Source organism: Staurois parvus, unplaced genomic scaffold, assembly GCF_062004578.1.
Source record: "Staurois parvus isolate SC_StPar_1 unplaced genomic scaffold, SC_StPar_1.0 ptg000276l, whole genome shotgun sequence".
Taxonomy (NCBI): Eukaryota; Metazoa; Chordata; class Amphibia; order Anura; family Ranidae; genus Staurois; species Staurois parvus.
In genome coordinates, this window is record NW_028318072.1 from 2,746,572 (window position 1) to 2,758,826 (window position 12,255).

Consider the following 12,255-nt stretch of genomic DNA (forward strand, 5'->3'; position numbering starts at 1 on the left):
TGGTACAAGGCTGTTGTGAATAGCCTTGTACCATGTGACCTCTGTGATCATTCACAGATTTCACACGTAGTAAGCAATGATGTCAGAAGTGACATCTTGCTTACTACTTTGCATGTGATCACTGATTGGCCAATCAGTGATCACATGATCGGTACAGAGGTCCCGTCCGACAATCGGTGTTTCACTGTGTCCGGAGGACACAGCGGGCACCGGATAGTCGTGCTGCGCGCTCCCGGGGAGCGCGCACACGCAGGGTGCGAGGAGGCCGTTTATAAACGGCCACCCGACCCTGCAGTGCCACTGTCCGGCCGTTTATATACAACGGCCAGTCAGGAAGTGATTAAAGGCACCCCAAGTGTGGCAAACGCATCAAAAACTCTGGTAAAGCAAAGTGCTCTGCTCCCAAAAAAAAGGTTCTGGAGCTTTTCTGGGGCGATTGTAACATATACGGCAGCCCATTCAAAACGCAACAAAACACCTAAAACAAACACATGTGGGAATGTGAGATTTCGCTATGTGGAGATGTGAACGGGGCCTGACAACTGAGTGTCTCTGTCCACTCCCCCCTATGTACTTGTATAAAGATGGCCACACACTATGCAATCTGATAATCTCTGTACAATTTACTTTAGATTTACAATAGCTATGGAAAAAGAGGACACACCTGAACAATCTAGTCAATTTGTATCAAATCAGACAGACCATTGTATTACATAGCTGATGGGAGATCTAAAGGTGATTGTACTATCAGATTGTATAGAAAGTAGGTGGAACGTAGCATTGTAATGAGAGAGATGTGGTCCAGAGTGGTGAACACACCCTATCATGCTCTCTTTTGTGATGCGACAAGGAAGTGAAAGCTTCTGGCAGATGGCCTTCAGGAAGTGAATGCTGAGAGATCATTAAGAGGGAGTGATGGAATCTGAAAAATCATTTCAAAAATTCAAATAAACTAACAAGATTGTAAACCTGCTGTGGATAGAGTGAGAGAGAAGCACATTGGCATGGCTGGGCCAGAAATGGCATTGGAAGATGCTTATATTTATTATGAAAAATTAAATTCTGCCCAAAAAAGTGAACTTATCCTTTATCCTAGCCCTGAACCCTAACCCTAATATTTAACGCTAACCTTAACCCTTACATGCGACTTTAGACAGGTTCCTGCACTACTGTGAGGCGACTTTGATGCTATTTGAGTGCCAGAGTGTGTAAAGAAACACCAAAGTCACACTAAATGAACAGAACAGTCATACTTTCCTATTAACCAAAAAAATACAACTTTGGAAACATAATGGTTCCTGGAATACTTTTATGAGACTCTGATGCTACGTGAGTGCCAGAGAGTGTATAGTTGCATCAGTCGCATTACATGAACATAACTGTCATACTTTACCTATTAGACAAAAAGAGCGCAAAACCCATCAAAAACACAACACTTGCATTATTGGTGCAGGTCCATTGAAGTCTATTACACGCAAAACACAAACTTCTGCAGGAAAACGTCCCTGACCCTATTCAAAAAACACACTGGCTTAAAATGCACAGATTTGAACTAGATCTATTGGAAACCATGTTAAATGGACTGTAGTGCATTTCTGTAAAATGCACTAAAAAACGCATAGGGATGAACCAAGGCTTAAAAGTCAGCAGCTACTGTATTTGTATGCTGACTTTCAATTTTTTTTAACCACTTGCAGACTACACTATAGTCAAAAGCAGTGTTGCAAACAGTATTTTTACTGGCAGCAAATAAAAACAGGCACTTTTTTCCTGCCAGTAAATGCCAGTTACAGGAAAAGGCTGCCAGTTAAAAATATGTCGGACGCGACTATCCAAGTGCATGCTACAGTCTGTTCAGGCAGTGCCGGCGGGAGGAGCATCTGGCAGAGGCGGTGCCTGAGCATGTCATGTGATGTCATGGTGCAAAGGAGACGAGCAGTCAGAGCCTTGTGTGTTGGTCTGTGGGACGGGAGTAAGGCAAACTGGGAGAGGGACTGGCAGTGCTGTTTGGACTGGAGTGGACTGAATGGAGAAAGCTCTTTTGGCTGTACTTCTCTTGTGGATCACAGGACTGTAGTTCATTCTGCACTCCTGTGACCCATTTTCAGCTGACAGTGGGCTAAAGTCTGCTGTCGGCTGATGTCACTCAGCTGGCCCAGGCTGAGGAAAGATCCTTACTTTAAAGTCGGGATCCACCCCAGAGTCTGGAACGTCACCTGGCTCAGCCTCTGAGATAGCTGCTGAAAGCCTGAGCCAGCCGCTCCCTCCCTCTCCCCAGCCCAGTGCTCCAGTTACACTTGGGGGGGGGGTTGCAGAGAAGAGATCGGTAACTGACAATCACTGCTCAGAGTGGCTGTGAGAACTCACACCTGTGAGTTCTCACACTTATGCAGGCCATAGACGGTTCGTTTATCGGCCGATTTTTTGTCCAAAAAACTAAACATCGTTCGTTCTATAACCCGATGTTGCCACCAATGATTTCGAAAATCGTCCGTTTAAACGAAATGAGGAGAAACCGCAAAAAGCGGCCGATGCCATTGCCCCACTAACAGTGCAAAAATTGGCCGATTATTCTTTTGGATGAAAAATTGGCTGATAAACAAACCGTCTATGGCCTGCATTAGAGCCAGGGACAGATGCAGCATCAGACCGATACTGCATCCACCTAGGTAAGTATAATTGGTGAAAAAAAAGCAATCCTCTACTTTTCTTTAAAATCGCATTGCTAATTGTATATTGTACTTGTTTGTAGCCTAACTACTGAAATTTGCACTTAAAATTTAATTTAACTTTTGGAAATGCCAGTTAAAACTTGGCTGTGCCAGTAACATTTGGGTGTTGTGTCAGCTAACCGCTTGCCCACCACCCTATAGCAGAAATACTGCTACAGGGTGGCAGGGCTGCACAAAATCACATATATATATACGTGATTTTGCATTTGCGGCTTCAGCTGTCGATCACCGGGTCCTGGCTGGTGATTACTTGCTGGCACCCGGCAAGTATCACTGACGGGGGGAGAGGTCTGTATGTAAACAATACAGATCTCTCCCCTGTCCGCTCCTGCACACTGCAATGTGCTTACACTGTAAAACACACAGCACATAGTAAAACAGGACACAGTTAACCCTTTGATCGCCCCAGATGTTAACCCCTTCCTGTCCAGTGTCATTAGTACAGTGTCAGTGCTTTTTATTAGCACTTATCACTGTATTAGTGTCACTGGGGATGTCAGTGACAGTCAGTTCCCCCCCCGTTTCAGAATCCCTGCCGCAGTCCTGCTATAAGTCGCTGATCTCCGCCATTACTAGTATTAAAAAAGAAAAAAAAATTCCATTAGATATACCGCCATTTGTAGACACTTTAACTTTCACGTAAACAAATTAATTTACACGTATCTGGGTTTTTTTTTTAGCAAAGACATGGAGCAGAATACATTTTGGCCTCCATTTATGGCTGAATTTGATTTTTTTTACATTTTTTACTGGACATGTTTTATAGTAGTAAGTCAAAAACAGTTTTTTTTCTCAAAATCGGTTTATAGTGCAAAAAATAAAAACCGCAGAGGTGCAGTGTCCCATGACTGTGCAATTGTCAGTAAATACCCCCAAAGAAAGCTCTGTCTCAAACTGATAAAAATGTACAGTGTAGCATGACTGCACAATTGTCAAAGTGCAACAGAGCTGAAAACTGGCCTGGGCAGGTAGGGGGCAAAAGTACCCAGTAGGCAAGTAGTTAAACCTGACTGAAGAACCACTTTAATTCGTTATTTCAGTTCTCTTTTTTTTTCAACATGATAATTAGAGTATCTCTACACATAGCTAAGCAGGTGGATACGATGAACTTTTCCTTACCACCATATTTTCCTGTCACCGTTTGCTACCAAAACTCTGTATCATTTCTACAGCTAAGAGGACGTCCTCCAACCCCTCCCAAACTTCCCGCTCACCAATCACGTGATGGTGCGAGCACGCGCAGACACAGGCGCGCACGTACTGAGCACGCTGTAGGCCTGAGACACCGGAGAACCGGAGAAAAGGAGGAGTGGGCGGAGGCAATAACGATAGCTGGGACAACGATGCGGAGGGATAAATATAGAGACACCAGAGAATACTGATACGGGTGAGTCCGGTTCACCTGGGGGCGGGAAGTGCGGAGACGCCGTGACAAAGCACAATTCATTGCCATGTCAACACGGTGCTTTGTGGGGTAGTACAGCCCAGGCTGGTGTAGCTGTGGTGCTGCAGGGAGCATATCCCTGTCCTAATCCTGGGCTCCTCCACATCTGCCTGTCCCCAACCTGGGCTCCTCCACATCTGCCTGTCCCCAACCTGGGCTCCTCCACATCTGCCTGTCCCCGTCCAGGGCTCCTCCACATCTGCCTGTCCCCGTCCAGGGCTCCTCCACATCTGCCTGTCCCCGTCCAGGGCTCCTCCACATCTGCCTGTCCCCATCCAGGGCTCTTCCACATCTGCCTGTCCCCATCCAGGGCTCTTCCACATCTGCCTGTCCCCATCCAGGGCTCTTCCACATCTGCCTGTCCCCATCCTGGGCTCCTCCACATCCAGGGCTCCTCCACATCTGCCCGTCCCCATCCAGGGCACTTCCACATCTGCCTGTCCCCATCCAGGGCTCTTCCACATCTGCCTGTCCCCATCCAGGGCTCTTCCACATCTGCCTGTCCCCATCCAGGGCTCTTCCACATCTGCCTGTCCCCATGCAGCCCATGTACACAGTGTATTGTGTACACTTTTGCATTCAGTATGGATTCTTACTAATATAGAATGGCTGGGTAAGCTGAATTTCCTATTTCAACCACTTGCCTACTGGGCACTTTTACCTCCTTCCTACCCAAACTAATTTTCAGTGCTGTTGCTCTTTGAATGACAATTGCGTGGTCATGCAACACTGTACCTGTATGAAATGATCAAATTTTCACACAAATATAGCTTTCTTTTGGTTTGGGTTTAACCACTTGCCTCCCAGAGGATTTACCCCCCCTTCCTGATCAGGCCATTTTTTGCATTATGACGCTCTGTTACTTTAACTGACAATTGCGCAGTCATGCAACGCTGCACCCAAATGAAATTTACCCTTTTTTTTTCCCCTCGAATTGAGCTTTCTTTTGGTGGTATTTGATTGCCTGTGGGGTTTATATTTTTTGCGCTATAAAAAATGACCAACAATATTGAGGGGAAAAAAACAATATTTTTGACTTTTTGCTATTAAAAATGTCCAGTAAAAAAATTTCAAAAATCAAATTGTCATAAATTTAGGCCAAAATGTATTCTGCTACATGTCTTTGCTAAAAAAAAATCCCAATATGTGTAAATTAATTGGTTTACATGAAAGTTTAGAAATGGCAGAAATATATTTTTACGTGATTTTGCACACCCCTGCCGCCCTATAGCAGTATATCTGCTATAGGGCGGCGGGTATGTGGTTAACCACTAGGGGACCGCCTGCAGTACATATACTGCTGCAAGGCGGTCTCTGTGCGCAGGATCACGTATATAAATGTGATCCTGCATTTCCGGGTAGGGGGCGCGCACGACCGCCCTACCCGCGGCACCGATCGTGGCTGCGGGTGTCAGTCACCGGGTCACGGGTGGTAATTACCCGCCAGAGCCCGGCGATTGCCTGCAAACACTGACTGGGAGGAAGGCTGCATTGTTTTTAATGCAGCTCTCCTCCCTGTCAGTTTTCAGCACACTGTTACGGATTGCTGGGCACAGCCTTCTGGTACAGTGTGTAACAGAAGTACACACCCCCGCCCCCTAGTGAAACACTCCCCTCACACAGTTAACCCTTTGATTGCCTCCAAATGTTAACCCCTTCCTCCCCAGTGCCATTAGTACAGTGTCAGTGTTTTGTTTTTTATTTTGCACTGATCTCTGTATTGGTGTCACTGGGGATGTCAGTGACCACAAGTCAGTCCCCCCCCAGTGTCAGAATGTCCGCTGCAGTCCCGCCATAAGTCGCTGATCGGCACTATTATTAGTATTAAAAAAAATCCAGTATCTATAACGCCATTTGTAAACGCTATAACTTTCACGTAAAGCAATTAATTTACACGTATTGGGCGGCACTGGTGCGCAAAATTACATGTATATACGGGATTCGCTCCCATGGTTTTCACGCCCCTCCCAGATAGCGTCAGATTGCCTGTTAGTACACCAGTCATCACATTTCACCCCTTGATTGCCAGGAACACGCCCATACACAATAAACCTCCATTTCTAGTATAGTGTCTGAATAGATCAATATCTTTGATCAGAACAGCACTATACCAGCGTTCACATTAGTATAGCGCCCCAAAAAAACGCAGCGTTAGCAGGATCAGCCCTGGCACCTGCCAGCACCTGCGTTTAGCCCCTACGCTTAGCTCCCCCAACAAGTGCAGTGTCGGTAGGTCACTGTCACTTGATACATTGCACACAAAACCGCAGTGTTTGCAGAATCAGGCCTGATCTCTGTTAGCACTTGCCGGTAAATTTTGATGACTCTCATATGCAGCAGAGTGCCAGTACTAGTGTCACTCTACCTTTTGGTGAACTGGCGAGCACTAGTGGCCTAGTACATCCTGGTCTTTCACATACCTCTTAGATTGTAAGCTCCCAGGATCAGGCCCTCTTAACCCTCTTGTATTGAACTATATTGTTGCTGTATTGTCTCCCGTTATATTGTAAGTGCTGAGCAAACTCTTGGCGCTATATAAATCCTATATAATAATAATAGCACTGCAGTATTACTTGGTGACATGGCGAGTCTCATAAGTGTAGTACAAGTTGATGCGGTGACGAGCACAAGTATTGTCCCGCAACCACCAAGAATTTGCACACAGGCCCGTAGAGCCCCCAGTATCCTTCCGGATGTGCTTTCAAATCCCGATTGGCAGCCCACAAATTTTGCAGCAACCGTACTGCCCAACCCGGAATGCAGGTGGAAACAGCAAATTTAACTACTCTCCTTGATTTTTGGAGCTGTTTTTCACGGAAGATCTGTATGCATTGATTGTGAATCAAAGCAATTTATATACACAATTTATCGCCGCCAACTCAAATTCAAACCTTGCGAAACCATTCGCATGGAAACCCATTACGGTTTCTGAATTGAAATTGAGTTGTATTGGTCCACAGACCCTATTCATCATATGCCCGTGTTCTCTGCTGCCATGGCCAGGCATAGATATGAGAGTATAATGTGTTTTATGCATTTCAACGACAATACACTCTGTCGTCCTCGAGGTGACCCTGAATTTGACCGGCTCCACAGAATTCAGCCCCTCGCAGATTGCCTTAACCAAAAATTTGCAGATGTATATACTCCCCAGCAAAAAATCTGCATTGATAAGTCCCTCATTCATTTTTGTGGCCGCCTTGCATTCAAACAATTTCTCCCTAGCAAGCGTGCCAGATATGGGGTCAAGATGTAGAATACCTGTGAGAGGACAACAGGCTATACTTATAAGTTTTGGATTTACGAGGGAAAAGATAGTCACGTGGAGCCCCCCGGATCCCAGATTACATGGGGAGCAGTGGCAAGATAGTTTGGGACTTGGTGTCATCCTTTTCCATGTGGGGTACAACTTATATGTGGACAATTTTTATTCAAGCGTGCCACTAATTAGACATTTGTACAATCTTGGAACTGGTGCATGTGGCACCGTGCGACCTAATGTGTGCCCACCATTAGAAGTGGGTAGTTGCAGGGCGGTATATTCTAATGGTGGGCATACCACACACTTTTTCTGGCAGATATTTCTTCTCTTTTTTTCATTCAGCCCACAGGCTGCATACAAAAAAAACAACATCGCATATATACCCAACAAGGATCAACGACGTACTGGTACATCCCTGGATTTTGAATGGTTATACCAGGATGATGCCTACAGCTGCAGGCATCATCTTGGTATAGTTTTTTTCAGCCGGTGATCGGCTTTCATGTAAAAGCAATCCTAGTGGCTAATGAGCTGCAGGATTGCTTTTCCAAGCAGCGGGAGATGATGCCCCTCCCCCGCTGCCTTCCACGGCCTTCTCGGGCAGTCCCGTGCCATCGTGGGGGGGAACCTGAGAATGCAGCCGGTGCTTCTGCCAGCTGACCATAGAGCTGATTGGAGACCAGAATGGTGCCAATCATCTCTATAGTCTAAGAAATCGGAAGCTATGAGCATTTCATCACTTCAGTTTTGCAGGATATAAACAGCGCCATTTGTAAATTGGGAAAGCATCTGATCACACTGATCTTGGTTTGCTTAGATAATGTAAGGGCAGAGGAGATATCTAGAGTCTGATAGGACCCAGATTTCTGAAAAGGAATATATGACAATGCCCATTGAAGTTATAGGGGATATATGCTTTCCCTGTGTTAGCAGTAAAAGTGATCCAAAAAAAATAAAAATAAAAGGGAGAGGGTAAAAATAATTAAAGAAATCAAAATAACTTAAAAAACGAAACCCTCGCCCCCCCCCCATGCGCGCACACCTGTGTGCGCAAGCGTTGACCCTGTGCCAGTATGTAAACAGCGATTGCACCATGCATGTGAGGTATCGCCGTGAACATCAAATCAAGGGCAGTAATTCTAACACTAGACCTCCTCTGTAAATCTAAAATGGTAGCTTGTAAAGGCTTTTAAAACGTTGCATATGGATATTAAAAACATATGCAGTTTGTCACCATTTGCACGGGCATGCGCAGTTTTAAATCATGTCATGTTTGGTATCTATTTACTCAGCATACCATCATCTTTTATATATTGCCAAATAATTGGCCAATATTTTGTATTTTTTTTTTTGTCTTGAAAAATCACTGCACGAGTATTATGTGACATAAAAAATTGTAGCACCCACCATTTTATTCACTAGGGTGTCTGCTTTAAAAAATATTTATTTATTTAAATTGATTTCCTAGCAAAAAATACTGATTTTTTTCATGTGACTAAAAAATGTCAGAAAAGGCTTGATCTTTAGGTGGTTAGAGTGAATGCTGTGTGGCATAAACTTCTAATGCTGGGCATAAAATGCCCACACCCCCCAAAACAAGCGGTGGAAAGTAGACACCCCAAACTATTTGCTGAGAGGTATTGAATCAATAGAAGAATTTATTTTTTTACCACAAGTTTTTGGAAAATGACAAAAAAAAATTATTTTTTTTTACACAAAATTGTCAATTAAATGATTTACTGCTCACACATGCCATGGGTATATGTGGAATTACTCCCAAAAATACATTCTGCTACTTCTCCTGAGTATGGGGGATACCACATGTGAGAGACGTTTTGGCAGTCTAGCCAAGTACAGGACCCTAAAATCCAATAATCACCTTCAGGCTTTTAAAGGGCTTTATTTCCTCATTACACTTCCTAACTACCTATCACAGTTTCTGAGGGCCTGAAATGCCAGGATAGCATCAAACCCCCCCCCCCCCCCCAAATGACCCCTTTTTGGAAAGTAGACAACCCAAGGAATTTGATGAAAAGCATGGTGAGTATTTTGCAAATCTCGTTTGTTGCCACAAGATTTTTTTAAAATGAAGAAAACAAAAACATATTTTTTCTTTTATTATATTTCAAAACCTTGTGAGAAAAAATTAGATCTGCAAAATACTCATCATGCCTCTTTTTAAATTCTTTGGGGTGTCTACTTTCCAAAAGTAGATAATTTGGGGGGGGGGGGGTAGTTGGTGCTACCCTGACATTTCAGGGCCTCTGAAATTGTGATAGGTAGTGAGGAAGTGAAATGAGGAAGTTACGCACCTTCTGGGTTTCAAAGTGGTCATTGAATTTCAGGCTCCTGTATGTGGCTAGGCTCCCAAAAAGTCTCACACCTGTGGTATCCCCATACTCGGTAGTAGTAGTAGAATGTATTTTGGGGTGTAATTCCACATATACCCATGGCTTGTGCGAGAAATAAATCATTTAAATGACCACTTTGTGTAAAAAAAAAAAAAAATTAAAAAAAATGTTTTTGTCATTTTCAAGAACCTTGTGGAAAAATAATAAAACTTCCATGGGCTCAATATGCCTATCAGCAGATAGCTTAGGGTGTCTACTTTCCAAAAAGGGGTCATTTGGGGGTGTTTGTACTGTCCTGGTATTTTAGCACCTCAAGAAATGTGATGGGCAGTCAGAAAGTAAAAGCTGTGTAAATTCAATTATCTATACCAGCAATGGGCAAACTACGGCCCGCGGGCCGTATACGGCCCGACGGACCTTTTAATCCGGCCCGTGGAGCTGTCAGGATGTGTGTAGGCGGGGCAGCGTGACGAACGTGAGGGGAGCTAGGCTCCTCTCACAGTCCGCCCTGAAGACCGGAACGGCGCGGGAACACGGCGAGAGGAATGCGCGGAGCAAAGGTAAGTGAATTGACACGGGGGACTTGGCTTACTACTTGGGGGGGAATAGTACTATGGGGAATGAATTACTATAGGGGGGATGAATTACTATATGGGGGATGAATTACTATATGGGGGATGAATTACTATAGGGGGGATGAATTACTATATGGGGGATTAATTACTATGCTTACTATGGGGGAATATTACTATACTTACTATGGATGACACATACACATCATTCATCTACTCTTGGTCCGGCCCCCCGGGTCCAATATATGAACCCATTGCGGCCCTCAAGTCAAAAAGTTTGCCCACCCCTGATCTATACCATAGTTTGTAGACGCTATAACTTTCACACAAAGCAATCAATATACACTTATTGGGATTTTTTAACCAAAAACATGTAGCAGAATGCATTTTGGCCTAAAATTATGATGAAATTTTAGTTTTTTTGGATTTTTTTTATGATCAATATGAGAAAATAGTTTTTTTAAACAAAAAATATTTTTGTTTGTAGCGCCAAAAATAAAAAGCACACAGGTGATCAAATACCACCAAAAGAAACCTCTATTTGTGTGAAAAAAAGGACATAAATTTCATTTATATACCATATTGCATGACTGCACAATTGTCCGTTAAACTAGTGCAGCGCTGCATAGCAAAAAAATGGAGTAAATTGCAGTATCTATACCATAGTTTGTAGACGCAATAACATTCACACAAAGTAATCAGTATACACTTATTAGGATTTTTTTTTTACCAAAAAATGTAGCAGAATACTTTTTGGCCTAAATTTATAACTAACTTTGAGTTTACTATATATTTTTTATAGCCGAAAGAAAAAATATTGTTTTTCTTTAACATTTTTGGTATTTTTTTTTGTTTATAGCGCGAAAACTAAAAAGCGCACAGGTGATCAAATACCACTGAAAGAAAGCTCTATTTGTGTGAAAAAAAGGACGTAAATTTAGTTTGGGTACAGCATTACATGATCGCGCAATTATCAGTTTAATTAGTGCAGCGCCGAGTAGCAAAAAGAGGCCTGGTCATTAAATCCTCTAGAGGGCAAGTGGTTAATCACCACTCTTTTGTTTATTTTTATCAGTATAAACAAAAAAAGAGCGAAAATTTTGAAAGTGCAATAAGTCCATCTGTGAAATTTCCTTGCTACTAAATATTCCACAGTCAGCTGTTAGTGGTACTATAACAAAGTGGAAACAACTGGGAACAACAGCTACTCAGTCACGAAGTGGTAGGTCAAGTAAACTGACAGAGGAGTCACACATGCTGAAGCACAGAAGTCGCCAACTGTCTGCAGAGTCAATAGCTAAAGACCTCCAAACTTGGTGTGGCCTTCAGATTAGCACGACAACAGTGTGTAGAGAGCTTCATGGAATGGGTTTCCATGGCTGAGCAGCTGCATCCAAGCGTTACATCACCAAGTGCAATGCAAAGCGTCAGATGCAGTGGTGTAAAGCATACCATCACTGGACTCTAGTGCAGTGGAGACGTGTTCTCTGGAGTGTTGAATCGCGCTTCTCTGTCTGGCAATCTGATGGATGTGTCTGGGATTGGCAGTTGCTGGGAGAACGGTACTTGCTTGACTGCATTGTGCCAAGTGTAAAGTTTGGTGGAGGGGGGATTTTGGTGTGGGGTTGTTTTTCAGGGGTGGTGCTTGGCCCCCTTAGTTCCAGTTAAGGGCATCAGCATACCAAGACATTTTGGACAATTTCATGCTCCCAACTTTGTGGGAACAGTTTGGGGATGGCCCCTTCCTGTTCCAACATGACTGCGTACCAGTGCACAAAGCAATGTCCATAAAGACGTGGAAGAACTTGACTGGCCTGCACAGAATCCTGACTGGTCAAACATTCCCATAGACACACTCGTAAACCTTGTGGACAGCCTTCCCAGAAGAGTTGAA

The 12,255-nt window shown here is 43.8% G+C and overlaps 1 protein-coding gene across 2 annotated transcripts in view; it reads left to right on the plus strand.

The window, feature by feature from the left end:
* The first annotated feature begins 3,965 nt into the window (after window positions 1-3,965).
* The window catches only part of KANSL3 (KAT8 regulatory NSL complex subunit 3), a 99,303-nt gene continuing 91,013 nt past the window's right edge, over window positions 3,966-12,255 (plus strand). For both annotated transcript variants that reach the window (XM_089681712.1, XM_089681713.1), the window contains exon 1: window positions 3,966-4,119. The gene's annotated coding sequence lies outside the window, so the exon portion shown is untranslated. The remainder of the gene's footprint in view (window positions 4,120-12,255) is intronic.